This window comes from Opisthocomus hoazin, chromosome 14 (assembly GCF_030867145.1).
Source record: "Opisthocomus hoazin isolate bOpiHoa1 chromosome 14, bOpiHoa1.hap1, whole genome shotgun sequence".
Classification (NCBI taxonomy): domain Eukaryota; kingdom Metazoa; phylum Chordata; class Aves; order Opisthocomiformes; family Opisthocomidae; genus Opisthocomus; species Opisthocomus hoazin.
Genome location: NC_134427.1, coordinates 20,272,848 through 20,285,849, shown reverse-complemented (window position 1 = coordinate 20,285,849; position 13,002 = coordinate 20,272,848). Strand labels below are relative to the sequence as shown.

At 49.9% G+C, this 13,002-nt stretch overlaps 1 protein-coding gene across 1 annotated transcript in view; it reads right to left on the bottom strand.

The window, feature by feature from the left end:
• PAK3 (p21 (RAC1) activated kinase 3) overlaps window positions 1–9,998 on the bottom strand; it is a 156,013-nt gene extending 146,015 nt beyond the window's left edge. Inside the window, exon 1 of the mRNA XM_075435380.1 lies at window positions 9,815–9,998. The gene's annotated coding sequence lies outside the window, so the exon portion shown is untranslated. The remainder of the gene's footprint in view (window positions 1–9,814) is intronic.
• Between the last annotated feature and the right edge of the window lie 3,004 nt (window positions 9,999–13,002).

The window sequence follows — 13,002 nt, the reverse complement described above, 5'->3', positions numbered from 1 at the left end:
CAGAAAAAGACTGAACTCCCAGAAAAGTTCAAACTCCCAGACAAGAGGGGATTCGAACTCATGGAACAGAGAATTAAAAGAAAGGATTGCTGCCCCCCAGCCAACCCCCACGTATATACCGACCATGACATCTACGGTACGGAATATTTCTGGGCTGGCTGCCTGGCTGTGCTCCCTCCCAGCTCCTGCACACCTGCTCATTAGCTGGATATGGGAGACTGGAAAAAGCCCTCGATTTCTTAGGAACAACTAAAAACATCAGTGCATTATCAACATTCTTCTCCTAGTAAATTCAAAACACAGCAGCTACTGGGAGGTAAATTAACTCTATCCCAGATGAAACCAGGACAGTGTCTTAACATTAGAAACAAACAGAGCTTTGTGTGTTTAGACGTCTGTCCTCCTGGCTGAGTTAATTGAGACTTCTGAATTAATTAATTAATAATTAATTTCTGGTTTCTGAAAACATGACTTTGCAGTCCTTTTGTAGTTCACACTTTGTGCCCCTTAGACAGGGATGCTAAGCTGAGTTTGTTTCCTGGCTGGTTATCAACCATCAGGAGAACATTTCAACTCCAGTCACCACACACATCAGTCAAATCAAATCTGGAAAAGCCTACAAGAAGAAGTCAGTTTATCAAAAGCCAGGAAGCGCATCAAATGAGAGATTGCCTGCTACCTCACAAGCTCTCTGCAAGCAAGGCACAGAAGGGCAGAGCTCATTTCCTTTTTTTTCTCCACCCAAGAAACGGGAAGAGAAAAAGGGGTGTTCTATCCAATCCTAAATCCAAGGGACTAAAAAGAGGAGCTAAACCAATCCACACAGACATTGTGTGCCCATGTACCTCTTCCTTCTAGAAAACTGCAGTCACGGCTTTGCCTGCTTGGATGTCCCTTGAGATCCCCATGATGGGAACCTCTGAAGTGAAGACAGCTATTACAAGTCTGCAGGGTTTCAAATAGACAGTTATCCTCATTTCAAGTCAAAAGTGCAAAAATCTAGGGATGACGGTGCCACGGATCCACTAGAACGGACGACTATGCTAAACAGGCCCTTCGTTTCCTACGCTGTTCTCTGAAACAAGCCCGACAAAGAGCTAGCGAAGGCAAGTCCCTCCACACCACAGGCACACCCCAGATTCCAGACATGGGTGATGGCGAGGCAGCTGAGAATTACAGATTTACAGACAACACAAACTGGCACAAGGAACAGACAAAAATCTTTTGTTGATGTTGCTGTTCTTGCTTCTCATGTAACACAGTTTTCATTCCCTAAAGCCAATGTACTAATTGCCAACTGAAAATAAGTCATCTCACCATCTTACTTGAATAAATACCAAGACTTCTCGAGCTTGACTGGAAAATTCAAGCAGCCAAATCTGCGCAGTGAAAGCAAATAACTATTTCTGTATCTGGCTCAGCACATTTCCTTCTAAATGGACTGCTTGAAAACAATGGGTTCTCTAGAAACACTTTGGAATTGGGGAAAGCTTTTTAATAAATTGGAGGGTGGTTTGGGTCACAAGATCACTGGACTCCACTGAATTAGGAGTGTCCTTTCTTGGATGAGGAGTTCAGAGGGAAGCTGAGGAGTTTATGATTGACAGATGAAATACGAAAAAACACCACGGACAGGGACTGAAAGCTGGTTCCCTACGTAATCTCAAGCAGAGTTGCATAGGGCTTGTTTTTCAGAACTGTTGAGCTTCAAGAATTTTAATTTTCACTCGACTTCCTTCCAATCAGATACTTCTGGCAATGAAAGTTTTGAAAATGACACCAAATGAGAATTTGCAGCCTTGCCATTGGAACGTAGCCTGATGAAAAGACCCCTGCTCCATACTCAGCATTGCTTAACAGAGAGAAAATGTGAATCTAGTAGCATTTCTCAATGCTACCTCCAGGGAAAGAACTTTCCACTGTTGCAGGTGGCTCCTTGTAAGCGGCTCCAGAAGGCGAGCAGATGCGGAGAGGTGGTAACACTCGCTAGAGCGGAAGTGTCATCCCCTCCTGTCAGTGCTAAGACTTCTCACACTCATCACAGAGTGAGAATGAGAGAAGGGAAGAAGACAAACACAAGCACTACAGGAAAACACTATATAAAGACACTATGCTGCATTTATGCTGGATATTTATAGCCATAGAGTTGGGATGATGTCCATAAAAGTATTACTTTAAAATGACCTCTAATATCTAATTTATTCTTCTCAGATTCTGCTAAGCAGCCAAGTTGGGGTGGTCTACAGAAAAAAAAATACACTGTAGCTAAAGCACTGCAGGCAAGCCTGAATGTTCTGTAAAAACATAAACAGTTCCTTGCCTGCAAATCTCCTCTCCCTCGGATTTCTCATCTTTCACTCCTCAGTTCCCAAGCTACTAGAATTTCCTCAGGTCTGTGGTAACCTGGAGTTTCCTCATGGAAACAAGCGCCAAACACATCATGAAGAAAACAAACAATAGGCAAAAATCCCCTAAAAACAGCCCTTCAGCTTATTATTCTCTTCTTCTTCCTGTGCAGGCTCGCAGCCAAAGATACTCCAGCCACCGCTGAGGAGACCATTGGTAAATGTCGTTAGATATTAGCAGAGGAAAAATTTTACAACAAACAGTTCTTAAAGGTATCATTTTTCCCCAACAAAAATTAAAGAGGGGCAAAAACAAGTGACCCCTTTATCTCCCCCTGCCATTCATTAATAATACAAGCAATAACCCGAAAACGAAAACAGACAGTTCCTTCGACCCTACGGGAGAACCCCAGAAGACAGGCACAAGGCTCCCGTCCCGTTCGTCACCGGGTTGCTGTGATCTGTGGGTGGCACAGCAGAGCTGAGACCACACACCATACCGAAGCCTCGTGTCACCTGTCGGGGACACGCGCTCTCCCAGCGCGCTCCGTGGTGCAGAAGCGGCTGGGCAGGCCCTGCCCGGAGTGCCTTGCTCGACAGGAGAGAGCAGGACATCCCATTGCAGTCCTCGCAGCTACGAAGGAGTTCCAGTGAAACGGTAGTCAAAGACTCGTCAGGCCAAAATGTGCTGCACTTATGGAGCTTTTATATTCTTTGCCTCTAGCTGGCTTTGCAAAGAGTGAGGATGATGCTTAGCATCCTTTTTACAAAGATCTCAAAGAGATAAATGGAAATAATTTTCTGTCTGGAATCGGCAAAGCGCAGGGAGGTTGGCTGCACAATCCAGCCTCTCACAGCAAGGCGATGCGAGAGTCAGGGCCAGAACCCAGATCAGCTGATCGCGATCCTGTGATCTCCGCACGAAACGGACATCTTCCTGCATTTACAACCCTCTTTCTCCGAGCAGTTCATCCTGCCAACGTGTACTCCAAAGAGCGGCCACACCGGTCTGGAAGTCCCTGCTGCAGGAGCTTCTTCTGCGGACGTGCAGAGACCGTAACGGTCTTCCCAGGGCTTCTTCCAGAGGTCAGCAATCTGACAGCCTTGTTTGCTTTTGGCTTCTTCCTGACTTTTAATTTAACCTGAAGCATTTGATTCATTGTTCCTCAGCAATAAACTGTTTTTCTTAAAAAGGTCTAATCAAACTTTGATGAGGCCCCTGTGCAGTGGAAAGACTGATGAGATACATTAAAGGTTAGGTGTGGAGCAAAACTGAAGATAAGGGCAAACACTTCTATTGAATTCCACGGAACTACGACTGGATTTTCTATGTGTATCTTTTCCTACTGCTCTAGCTCATATTTTAAGGTAATTGTGTAGCTACCTCAGGATCCTGGAAGAGGGAAATGGTGGCCTCTCCCAGGCTTTGCTTAGCTTCTCTTTGTTGGCCAATATCACCATGAAAGAAACATGTTTCTCTGGCTCACTGCAGTGCGCCCTCGCATCGGTGCTTCATTGGGCTACAGAACCATAGCCTCCACTGTGAAGCGCACAGATTAAAGCAATTAAGACATGTTTTCTGCCTACTCCATAGATAACTAAACCCTAGAACTCATCACCCAGGCCGTCATCCAGACCAAGAGCCTAACACGATTCAAAAAGGGATTAGAAATGCATAGAGATACAGCCCACCAAAGCATCCGAGCAAGGTGGCACCCCGGGCATCTCCACGCGAACCCTTCCTGCACCCGCGCTGCCCAGATCTACTTGACCTGGCAGCAAGGCTGCTGTGCCCCAGCCCCAGCTCTGCCCGCTCAGTCCTGTGTTGTATGCTCACCCACAGATGGGATCAAAGCGATGGGGTTTTTGATGGCGAGAGCTGGGAGATGGGCACAGAAGAGAGTTTGTCCCACAGGCACACAGGAGTTACCACGCGCATGGGAAATGGAAGTTCTCTGCTGACACTGCAGACCTGCGCCCCCTACTTCAATACTCATGTCCTCGACAATACTTGCTTTTTTACTCCCAAAAATCATGAGCGGTGAAGATGCCGCAGCCTCCCTAGGTAGCCTATTCCAGGATTGCATATCACTACTGCTGGAAAGCGTTCTTAAATTCATAATGACAAACTTCTGAAAAACATATTCAACTGCGTGCTGATCTCTGAAGGCAAAAAATGAGCTCCAGTGTGGGGAAACAGCCAGCAAGTCCCTACGGTACAGTCCTTACGCTGTCTGCTGGGCCACCCAGGACGAGCCCTAGCAGGCTGGAACAGCAGAGCAGGTGACCTTCAGACCTACTCTAACATAGCAGTTCCCATGCTTCCACAAAAATAACGAGTTCACACCAACTGCCAGGCAGCAGGTCAGTTTTTCCAGCTGATCCTCTGCCTTATTATGTAAGACACACTGTTTGATTATTGCTCTTTGCTAACCTCTGCATAAATTAGCCATTAAGGACTAGAACAGCAATTACTACGGAAAATTCAATCAGTGTTTAACTGATTTTTAATTCATCATCACGGGTAGGTCAAAGTGCATGAACCTGCTCGAGCCTATTGGAAAAGATTTCATCAACGATCTCCACACAACCTAACAACAACATTATAGAAAAGGAGCAGCGGTCCAGGGGGTGGGAGGGGTGGGGAAAATCAAGTCCAAACTGCTTAACTTCAGCACTCGCAAACGCTGTATTTAGGAGGGGACATTACCCACTATCTCCTCTACAAAGGAGATTTTGTCTCCTACATGGTCTCACCTCTGCTTCGGCTGACACGTGTTCCAAAGCTCTTGTTCATGAGGCGCTAGTGACACGCCGGGCCGAGCAGGTGATCCAACCCCTACCCTTTCCCACGGAAACATATCCCTTCCGCAGCCCTTGATGCTCCCGGGTACAAGCTGCCTTGCAGAAAATGCTACCAGTTGACAGTATCCAAGGACTGAAGTTTGGGAAAGTGCTGACACGCTGGTCTGCGACTGCCTGGAGCACACTCGGACATGTGCAGTATCAGGGAAGGAAATGTCTTACGCCATACAAATACTATGGGATGGATCCGCTCCAAAATCAGATTAATCCCGTAGGAGAAAAACATGCCAATGAATGGGTTTCAAGTGCTTGAAACTGCGAGAGGTTCACAGAAAAGTCCACGGGTGGAAGGAGACACGTTAATTCAGCCCTTAATCCAGTCCTGTCACACAGGCCACAGACTGTCACATAGTGCTGGATTCGAAGGCAGGATTTCGGAGCCTCCGTGAAAACACTCAACGGGTTCATTGCAAGGCTACAGCTGTGCCAGCCTTAACCTCACATCGGAGTGAACCTCGTGAAGATCTTAGCACACGACACATGCTCTTGCACTGCTACTACCACTGGCTCCAAAACCCTGTCTCAACACGTCTAGTTAGAGAAAAAAAATTAAAATATGGAAAAAACTGTAAACAGCAGCATCTATAAAAAGGCCCCTTTCACATCTCCTCTAGCCTCCCTCTCTCTGTATGTCTACACATGTACGTATCTATATATCTGTACCTGACAAGAAGGTACAGAAAAACGGAGCTAGACTCTTCCAAGAGGTGTACAGTGACAGGTAACAGACACTAACTGAAACACAGAGAATTCTGATTAGATATTACTTATTTTCATGAGGCTGGTCAAACACTGAAATGACATCAGAGAGGTTGTGGGATCTCCATTTTTGGAGATATTGTTAACTGAACCAAGTCCTGAGTAACGTGCTATAAATTGGCCCTGCTTGGAGCAGCAGGTTGGACTAGATAACCTCCACAGGTCACTTCCATCCTACCTTATTCTATGATTTTTCCTGGGTATATTTGGGACCACACCATAGGGCCTTAGTAAATATTAATACATGTTTATAATACTTAAGCTGACCCTCTGCACTGATCAAGCTAAGACGAATAGTAGCACTACCCATAAAATACCCACAACGGTCAGCATCTGCTCTGGAGAGCTTTACACTCAGAAACCTTCTCCGTGCACTCTGTGAACGCTTCATCCACCGTGGTCTCAGTGTGTTCAGGGAGATGCTACACAAACCCTGCTGTGCTCAACAGACCAGGAGCCTGTATCGACAAACAACATAGTGAAGCCCTCTAGAATGTGATGCACTGGAAGAAAGATTACTGGGGAGAAAAATCAGAAGAAGAAGTCCTATAGGATCTCATAATGCATCTCATTCTGTCTGGAAGGCTAAGACTTCAACAAGAAGGACATTTTTAAAGCACTTGCTTAATCTTAGAGAGCACTGTGAGAGACTGGGAGTACTTACGTACACTAAAATAGCTATGTTCTGATGATTTAAAGTGATATCTACCAACGCCCAAAGGTATTTTTGGGCCCTTACTTTCTTCACTGACTGTCTGCTTTCATGTAGTTGTTTTGCCAACTACTGACAATCTGTTTAGAAATATCAGGGAACACAAAATCCGGAGGTGTATCAACGTGTGAGCGTCCACTCCAAAACCTCTGTGAAAATAACCTTCAGGAATGGCAGTTGGCCAGAGATGCAGTTTGAAGCCAGCGAAGATACGAATAAATATTCACGGCAGCTAAGGATTTTGGGTCTAATGCCGTCCTGCTAATGCAGATAAATATTCAGATTTCCTTGGCTTCTGCAGACTAAACCCAGTTTAAAAGAGAAATCCATACAATACCATTCAGTAACATTGCTGCTGCTGGTGGGGGTTCTGGGGGAGGTGGCACAGGGTTGTTACTGTAATTTTTAAAGACCAAGATGAAATCTCTGTGATTCCCAGGTCTCCATCAGAAAGCAGAAGCAGAAAGACTCACAGTTCCCAACGGACTCTGGATCACTGGTGCCTCACGGCAGAGGAATGGGTCTACCTGCACAACGCTCTTCAGCTCTATGCTGTGCTTTTACCTGCAGGACTGTATCTCGTTAGCAGGTAAAGCACCTCTCACTTCTTTTGACATCTTTGCAACGAACAATATATCCAAAACTAAGATTTTACTCCTGTCACTCCTACGTACCATGCAGCCCTCTCTGTCCTTAGCAAATGTTTACGCGGTATAAGCCCCAGGCTCCCAGTTGAGTGTAACCGACTCCGAAGTGATGATGACCTTCACGAGACTCAGTTTACGCGCACGGTATGCAGCTGAGTTCGACTTCCCCACGCTGTCGCAGCCGTTAACCACGCTACAGCAGCAGATCTGCCGAACCGCCCAGCCACGTTAAAGCAGGGCTTTCCCCTCCAGGCGACTGAGAAGCGACAGTTGCGTCCTGCCTCCACCCCAAACTCCGGTCACATCACAGGCAGAAGGGACCTCAGAAGAAGTTATTCAAAGGGAAGCAGAAGGAAAGACAATTCTTTCCCTTTCTCTGCACGTTCACAAGCAAAAGGATAAGTGTGCTCAGTAGCCCATTCCTACAACCCTCTGCAGCTACCCACGCCACCAGACTCCCGCACACTGGCTGGAGTAACTGGGGACCCCTGACAAGTCACTTCGCTCTCTCCAATGTAATTCAGGAGCCTGACGCCCATGCTCCAGAACACCAACTTTCAAATTGTTTTCAACACACCTTCAGACTTCATGGAAGGAAATGAGCAAGATGACAGATGGAACAATTGTTTTTTCTTTTTTCACAAAACAGCTCTCAGTCTGCATTATCCCACTGCTTCTTATTTCTTCTGCGCCACACTTCCATGTCTGTAAGTCGGCGCACACCGAACAACTTGCACTTCCTCTTCCCTCTGGTGACCGTAGGTGCTGCAGAAGGTTAAGAAAGGAGGGCAAGGAGCTGGTGAACAACTCTAGCTCTCACACTTGTGGCTGGCCAAAAAGGGGCAAGAGGAAAGCAAAGGGAAGAGGCAGGCAGCCACATGGCAGCGATGGGCCAGGGTCTTTTCCACAGTCGTTCAGTGGCCTTAAGCAAATCCCTTCCCCTACACTTTGCTATACATCTCAGTAAGGCTAAATTGAGCAGGCTTCTAGAAGCCTTCCCAAGTACAAGGCTCAGCTACCAATCTACAGGCTTGAGGTATCAAAGCACTCTGGAATCCAAGGTGTTCAGCTCTCTTAGATATCAAACATAGATGTAAAAAGGCAAATGAAGATAAATATAAACAGAATCAGCACATTTATGATCCTTGGTTAAGAAGCTACCTTCAGTGTAAGAGCCACTGGAATGGCCCTACCCATTCAGCTCGTCAGCCTCTCTGTCTTTTAAAACCTACGCCGGAGATCACAGCAGTCAGCGCGTTTATTCTCCCAGTTCAGATACGCTTACCCTAAGCTGAGTTTTTGTATGATCCTGACAATTCTCACTCGAGTGAGAATTACCTGAAGACATGCAGACCCTAAGTTTCACCTTTGTGAAGAAAACTATTTACAAGCGGTGGTACAACACTTTGTTAGAGCAGCTACTTTTTAAAAAAAAGCGAAGAAGATGACACGTGCTCCAGCAGCCAGCAAGCCATCCCGGCCAGGATCTCTCCCAGCGTTAGTGACTTTGCTGCAACACAGTTTTATCTCATCTCAGTGCTCACTACAAAGTGTGCCCAGAGTTTGCCAAGAGAGAAAAGCGGAACGCTGCTCTGAAGTGACAGTGACAAGGGCGGAGGGGAGCTTTGCACCAGACCCACGCGGAGCGGGGCTCATTTCACCTCCCGCCCTGTTTCAGCAGTTCACAGCGCTCATCTCCAGTTCTCACGTTCTGTTCACCACTGGCAGCCTCTTCGACCGCTCAGACAGCTCGATGGCGTTCCCTCGAAGCAGGGCATCGGATCTAACCCAGGAACGGTTAGGCAGGCGAGATGGGTTACGCCACTGGCAACACAAGGAGATTTAGGCTGCGACTGGCTTCAACGGGAGCCCGTTCCACTTATTCCCTTCCTGTGAGCCTGGAAGCGACTCACGCAAAGACAGGCAAGACCACCCCACTGAGCCTCCAGATTCAAAATAACGGCACGGCAAAAGTTGGGAAATGTTCAATCTGTGCCAAGCCACTGATCTGCAGGTATCGGGAGGGGAAATCGCTTACGATACACCCGGGATGGGAACGCACTGAACCCGGCGCAGCGGGCCAGCATCCCGGCTCCCCGGCGGCTCGGACCCCCCGGCCTCGCACCCAGGCTGCACCCCACCAGAGTCACCCAGCAGCCTGGCACCCCGCTCCTGCGCCAGCCAGCCGGGCCGCATGTCGCGACGCTGCCCGGGTGGGCGACGCTGCCCAGGTGGGCGACGCTCCCCGGGCCGCACGCTGAGCACAGACGGCTGGGGTGGTCTGAAGCCAGAGACTTGGAAACCACCGAGGGGAGCGGCCAGCTGGCTGGGGGGCTCTCCCCGGTCCCCCCCAGCCCGCAGCCCCGCACCGAGCCCCTGCCCGGGCTCTGCGGGAAGCAGGCTGCGGGAGCCCTGCCTTTCCCCTCTCTCTCCGCCCAGGCCAAGGGCTGCTCCGAGCGCGCAGGGTAAGAAAGCGAAGGACAGACCTTGTCTCGGGAGGGATGCGCTCGTCCTCCCGGCGGGGGACTGCGGGCAGCGCCGGGCCGGCCCCGCACCGCTCTGCCAGCCGGCGCCCGCCGTGGTGCGGCCTCCCCCTCCTCCCCTTCAGTGCGGGGGGGACAAGCAAGGGGCGGTGGTGGTGTGTAGTGGGGGAACCTTTCTATTATTATTATTCTAATATATTCTGAGGGCTTGTGGTTCCTGCAGCCAGGCGGAAGTGAAACCCGTCCGTCCGTCCGTCCCCCCCCCCTTCCGCGATGCCCCGGGGCCGGCTGCGGCCCCACCGCGGGGCTGCCCCGCTCCCGCTCCCTGGGACCCGGCGGCGGAAAGGCACAGATCGCCTTGGAGGCGGGGGAAGGGGGGGGGGGGGATCGTCTTGTTCCCCCTCTGCGGGGGAAGCTGGCGGGGCGCGGAGGCCGCACGCCTCAGGGGAGGGCTGGGCGCGGCGCGGGGGGTGGCGGGGGAGAAGGGCGGGCAGGGGCCGTTACACGGCAGCTGCCGGCCCCGCAGCGAGCTCCAGCCGTGCCGGGCGCCGGGGCTGGCGAGGGGCGAGGGGCTGGCGGGGGTCTGCGCTCGGCCAGAACGGAGCGGAGACACCAGGTGAAGGTCAGCGAACTGAGGCAGATCGCAGAGTCGCAGGATGGTCGGGTTGGCAGGGCCCTCTGTGGATCACCCAGTCCAACCCCCTGCCCAAGCAGGGTCACCCAGAGCAGGCTGCACAGCACCGCATCCAGGCGGGTCTGGAATATCTCCAGAGAAGGAGACTCCACAGCCTCCCTGGGCAGCCTGGGCCAGGGCTCCGTCACCCTCAGAGCGAAGAAGTTCTTCCTCATCTTCAGACGGAACTTCCTCTGCTTCAGTTTGTGCCCGTTGCCCCTTGTCCTGTCGCTGGGCACCACTGAGAAGAGTCTGGCCCCGTCCTCCTGACCCCCACCCTGCAGATATTTATAGGCATTTCTAAGGTCCCCTCTCAGCCTTCTCCAGGCTGAACAAGCCCAGCTCCTTCAGCCTTTCCTCGCAGGAGAGATGCTCCAGGCCCCTCATCATCCTCGTAGCCCTCCGCTGGGCTCTCTCCAGTAGCTCCTCATCTTTCTTGAACTGGGGAGCCCAGAACTGGACACAGCACTGCAGATGGGGCCTCACCAGGGCAGAGCAGAGGGGGAGGAGAACCTCCCTTGTCCTGCTGGCCGCAGATGTTAATTTCTTAATTCAGCATGCGTTGTCATGTCGAAAGACACTCGCAGAACATCTCCCCCAGCCAAGAAGCACAGGAGTAGAGGTGAAACCCCATCCTTCCCTCCATCTTAGCTGCTCTAGAGAATTCCCCTACCCACCTCCCCCGTCACACAGCTCACTGGGGTGCTCCGATCACCTCCAGCAGAAAAGACGAGACAAGAAAAGCCGGTGAAAGTGGAGCAGGGCACATGGACCAAAAGACCACAACCTGTCCATAGGCAGGAGGAAAGCATGAAGACAGCACTTAACAGGCACGGCTGAGCGAACTGGATTCCACCTTACAGGGATGCCACTAGTCAGGAGCGTTTGGTGGCATCAACCTAAAAATGTCTCCGCACCCCCTGGCAAGGTTGGTAAGATCCGTGCCACCATGTTTACAATGCTCACATTGCCCAGATCAGAAAGATTAAGGCTAGCCTGGGCAGGCCTGAACACACAGCAGCGGAAACTCCTGACAATTGTTTGGAGGCATGCGGGTGCTGGCGGAGATGGGTTGGAAAAGGCTCTTCTAAACTCTACTGCAGGAGTAACTCACATCAGATAATGTAGATGTTCACAGGAGACGACTGGGACACTTCACTGAGGTCTCTGGTGTCCCCAGAAGCCACCTGCTCACAGCATCACGGTGGAACTTAACCCCTGTAAAATTTTGGCACTGCCCCTTAGAATCATAGAATCATTAAGATTGGAAAAGACCTCTAAGATCATCAAGTCCAGCCATCCACCCAACGCCACGTTTTTTGAACACCTCCAGGGATGGGGTCTCCACCACTGCCCTGGGCAGCCTGTTCCAATGCTTCACCGCTCTTTCAGTAAAGAAATTTTTCCTAATATCCAATCTAAATCTAATCACTTCTTCCTTGTGGCGAAAGTGGAATGCTCAGTGATGCTGACATCTATTTTGTCCGGTGGCACGGTCAGGACCTGCTGTTCTGGAGTCCACAGATTCAACTCTGTGCTCAGTTTTGTGTTGAACACTTCCTTCACATCCCAACAGCACGGGAGTTGCTCAATCAGCTGGCTGCATCCGCCCCACAGCCCGAGGGCATTGCTGGTGGATGGCAGACAGCCGTGTCAGCAGAAATGCCCTCTTCCAGGTGGGACTGGCCAGAGGACTGCACCTCATCCTAAGGAGCCTGGACACACTGATGCAGGGATTTGTGTCTTGCAGCTTAACTACTGCAGCTCCCTACGCTTGGAAATAAACCACAGTTGGTGTAAAATACAGCAGATGTCTGCTTCGCAATGGAGAGCTGCCTGGCGCTCTGCTCGCCCTGGTTTCTTACTAAGTACAGACTTTGGTCTTCTTTTTCCAATACTCAGAGCCCTTCATCACCTTCTTCCACAGCCAGCTCCTGCTCGAGCACTGCAGCCACTGACAAAGGGGTAAGACAAGACTGTGGGAATTTCGTCTTTCCCAGGCAGTATTTCTGCACTATGGAACTTACTTTGCCTCACGGAGATACAAATCACCCAGATCTCAACGCGTTCAGAAGTAAACGCAAAACTTCTCTCCTCAGCTCCGTTGCTTCGCACAGAAACATGCAGGGAATGCTAGTACCCAGCCCAGCAAATCCAAGCCCCATAGACTAATCAAGCTATTCCTCTTATGGCCTAGAGAGAAGGCGAGGCAGAGAAGGAAACAGCTTTTTTCTATTTTAAAATACTTGGGACGCACACAAGTCCCACAGAGATGGGAGCCATCTAAATATGTATAAAGACATAGCGAGATAAATGAATCCATCTGTTGTAACCTAGCAGTTTCATAAAACCAATGAAAAAAAATTGACAGTTTCATGAAACCACTAAAGCGCTATTGATACTTTCAAGTTTTTAAAATTCTTCTCCAATGTGTATGAATGCTGGAAAATCAACCGTCCCCTATCGGATTCCTGAAATGAATAGAAAAGAAACAAGACTGTGCACGAAGCTGATGCAA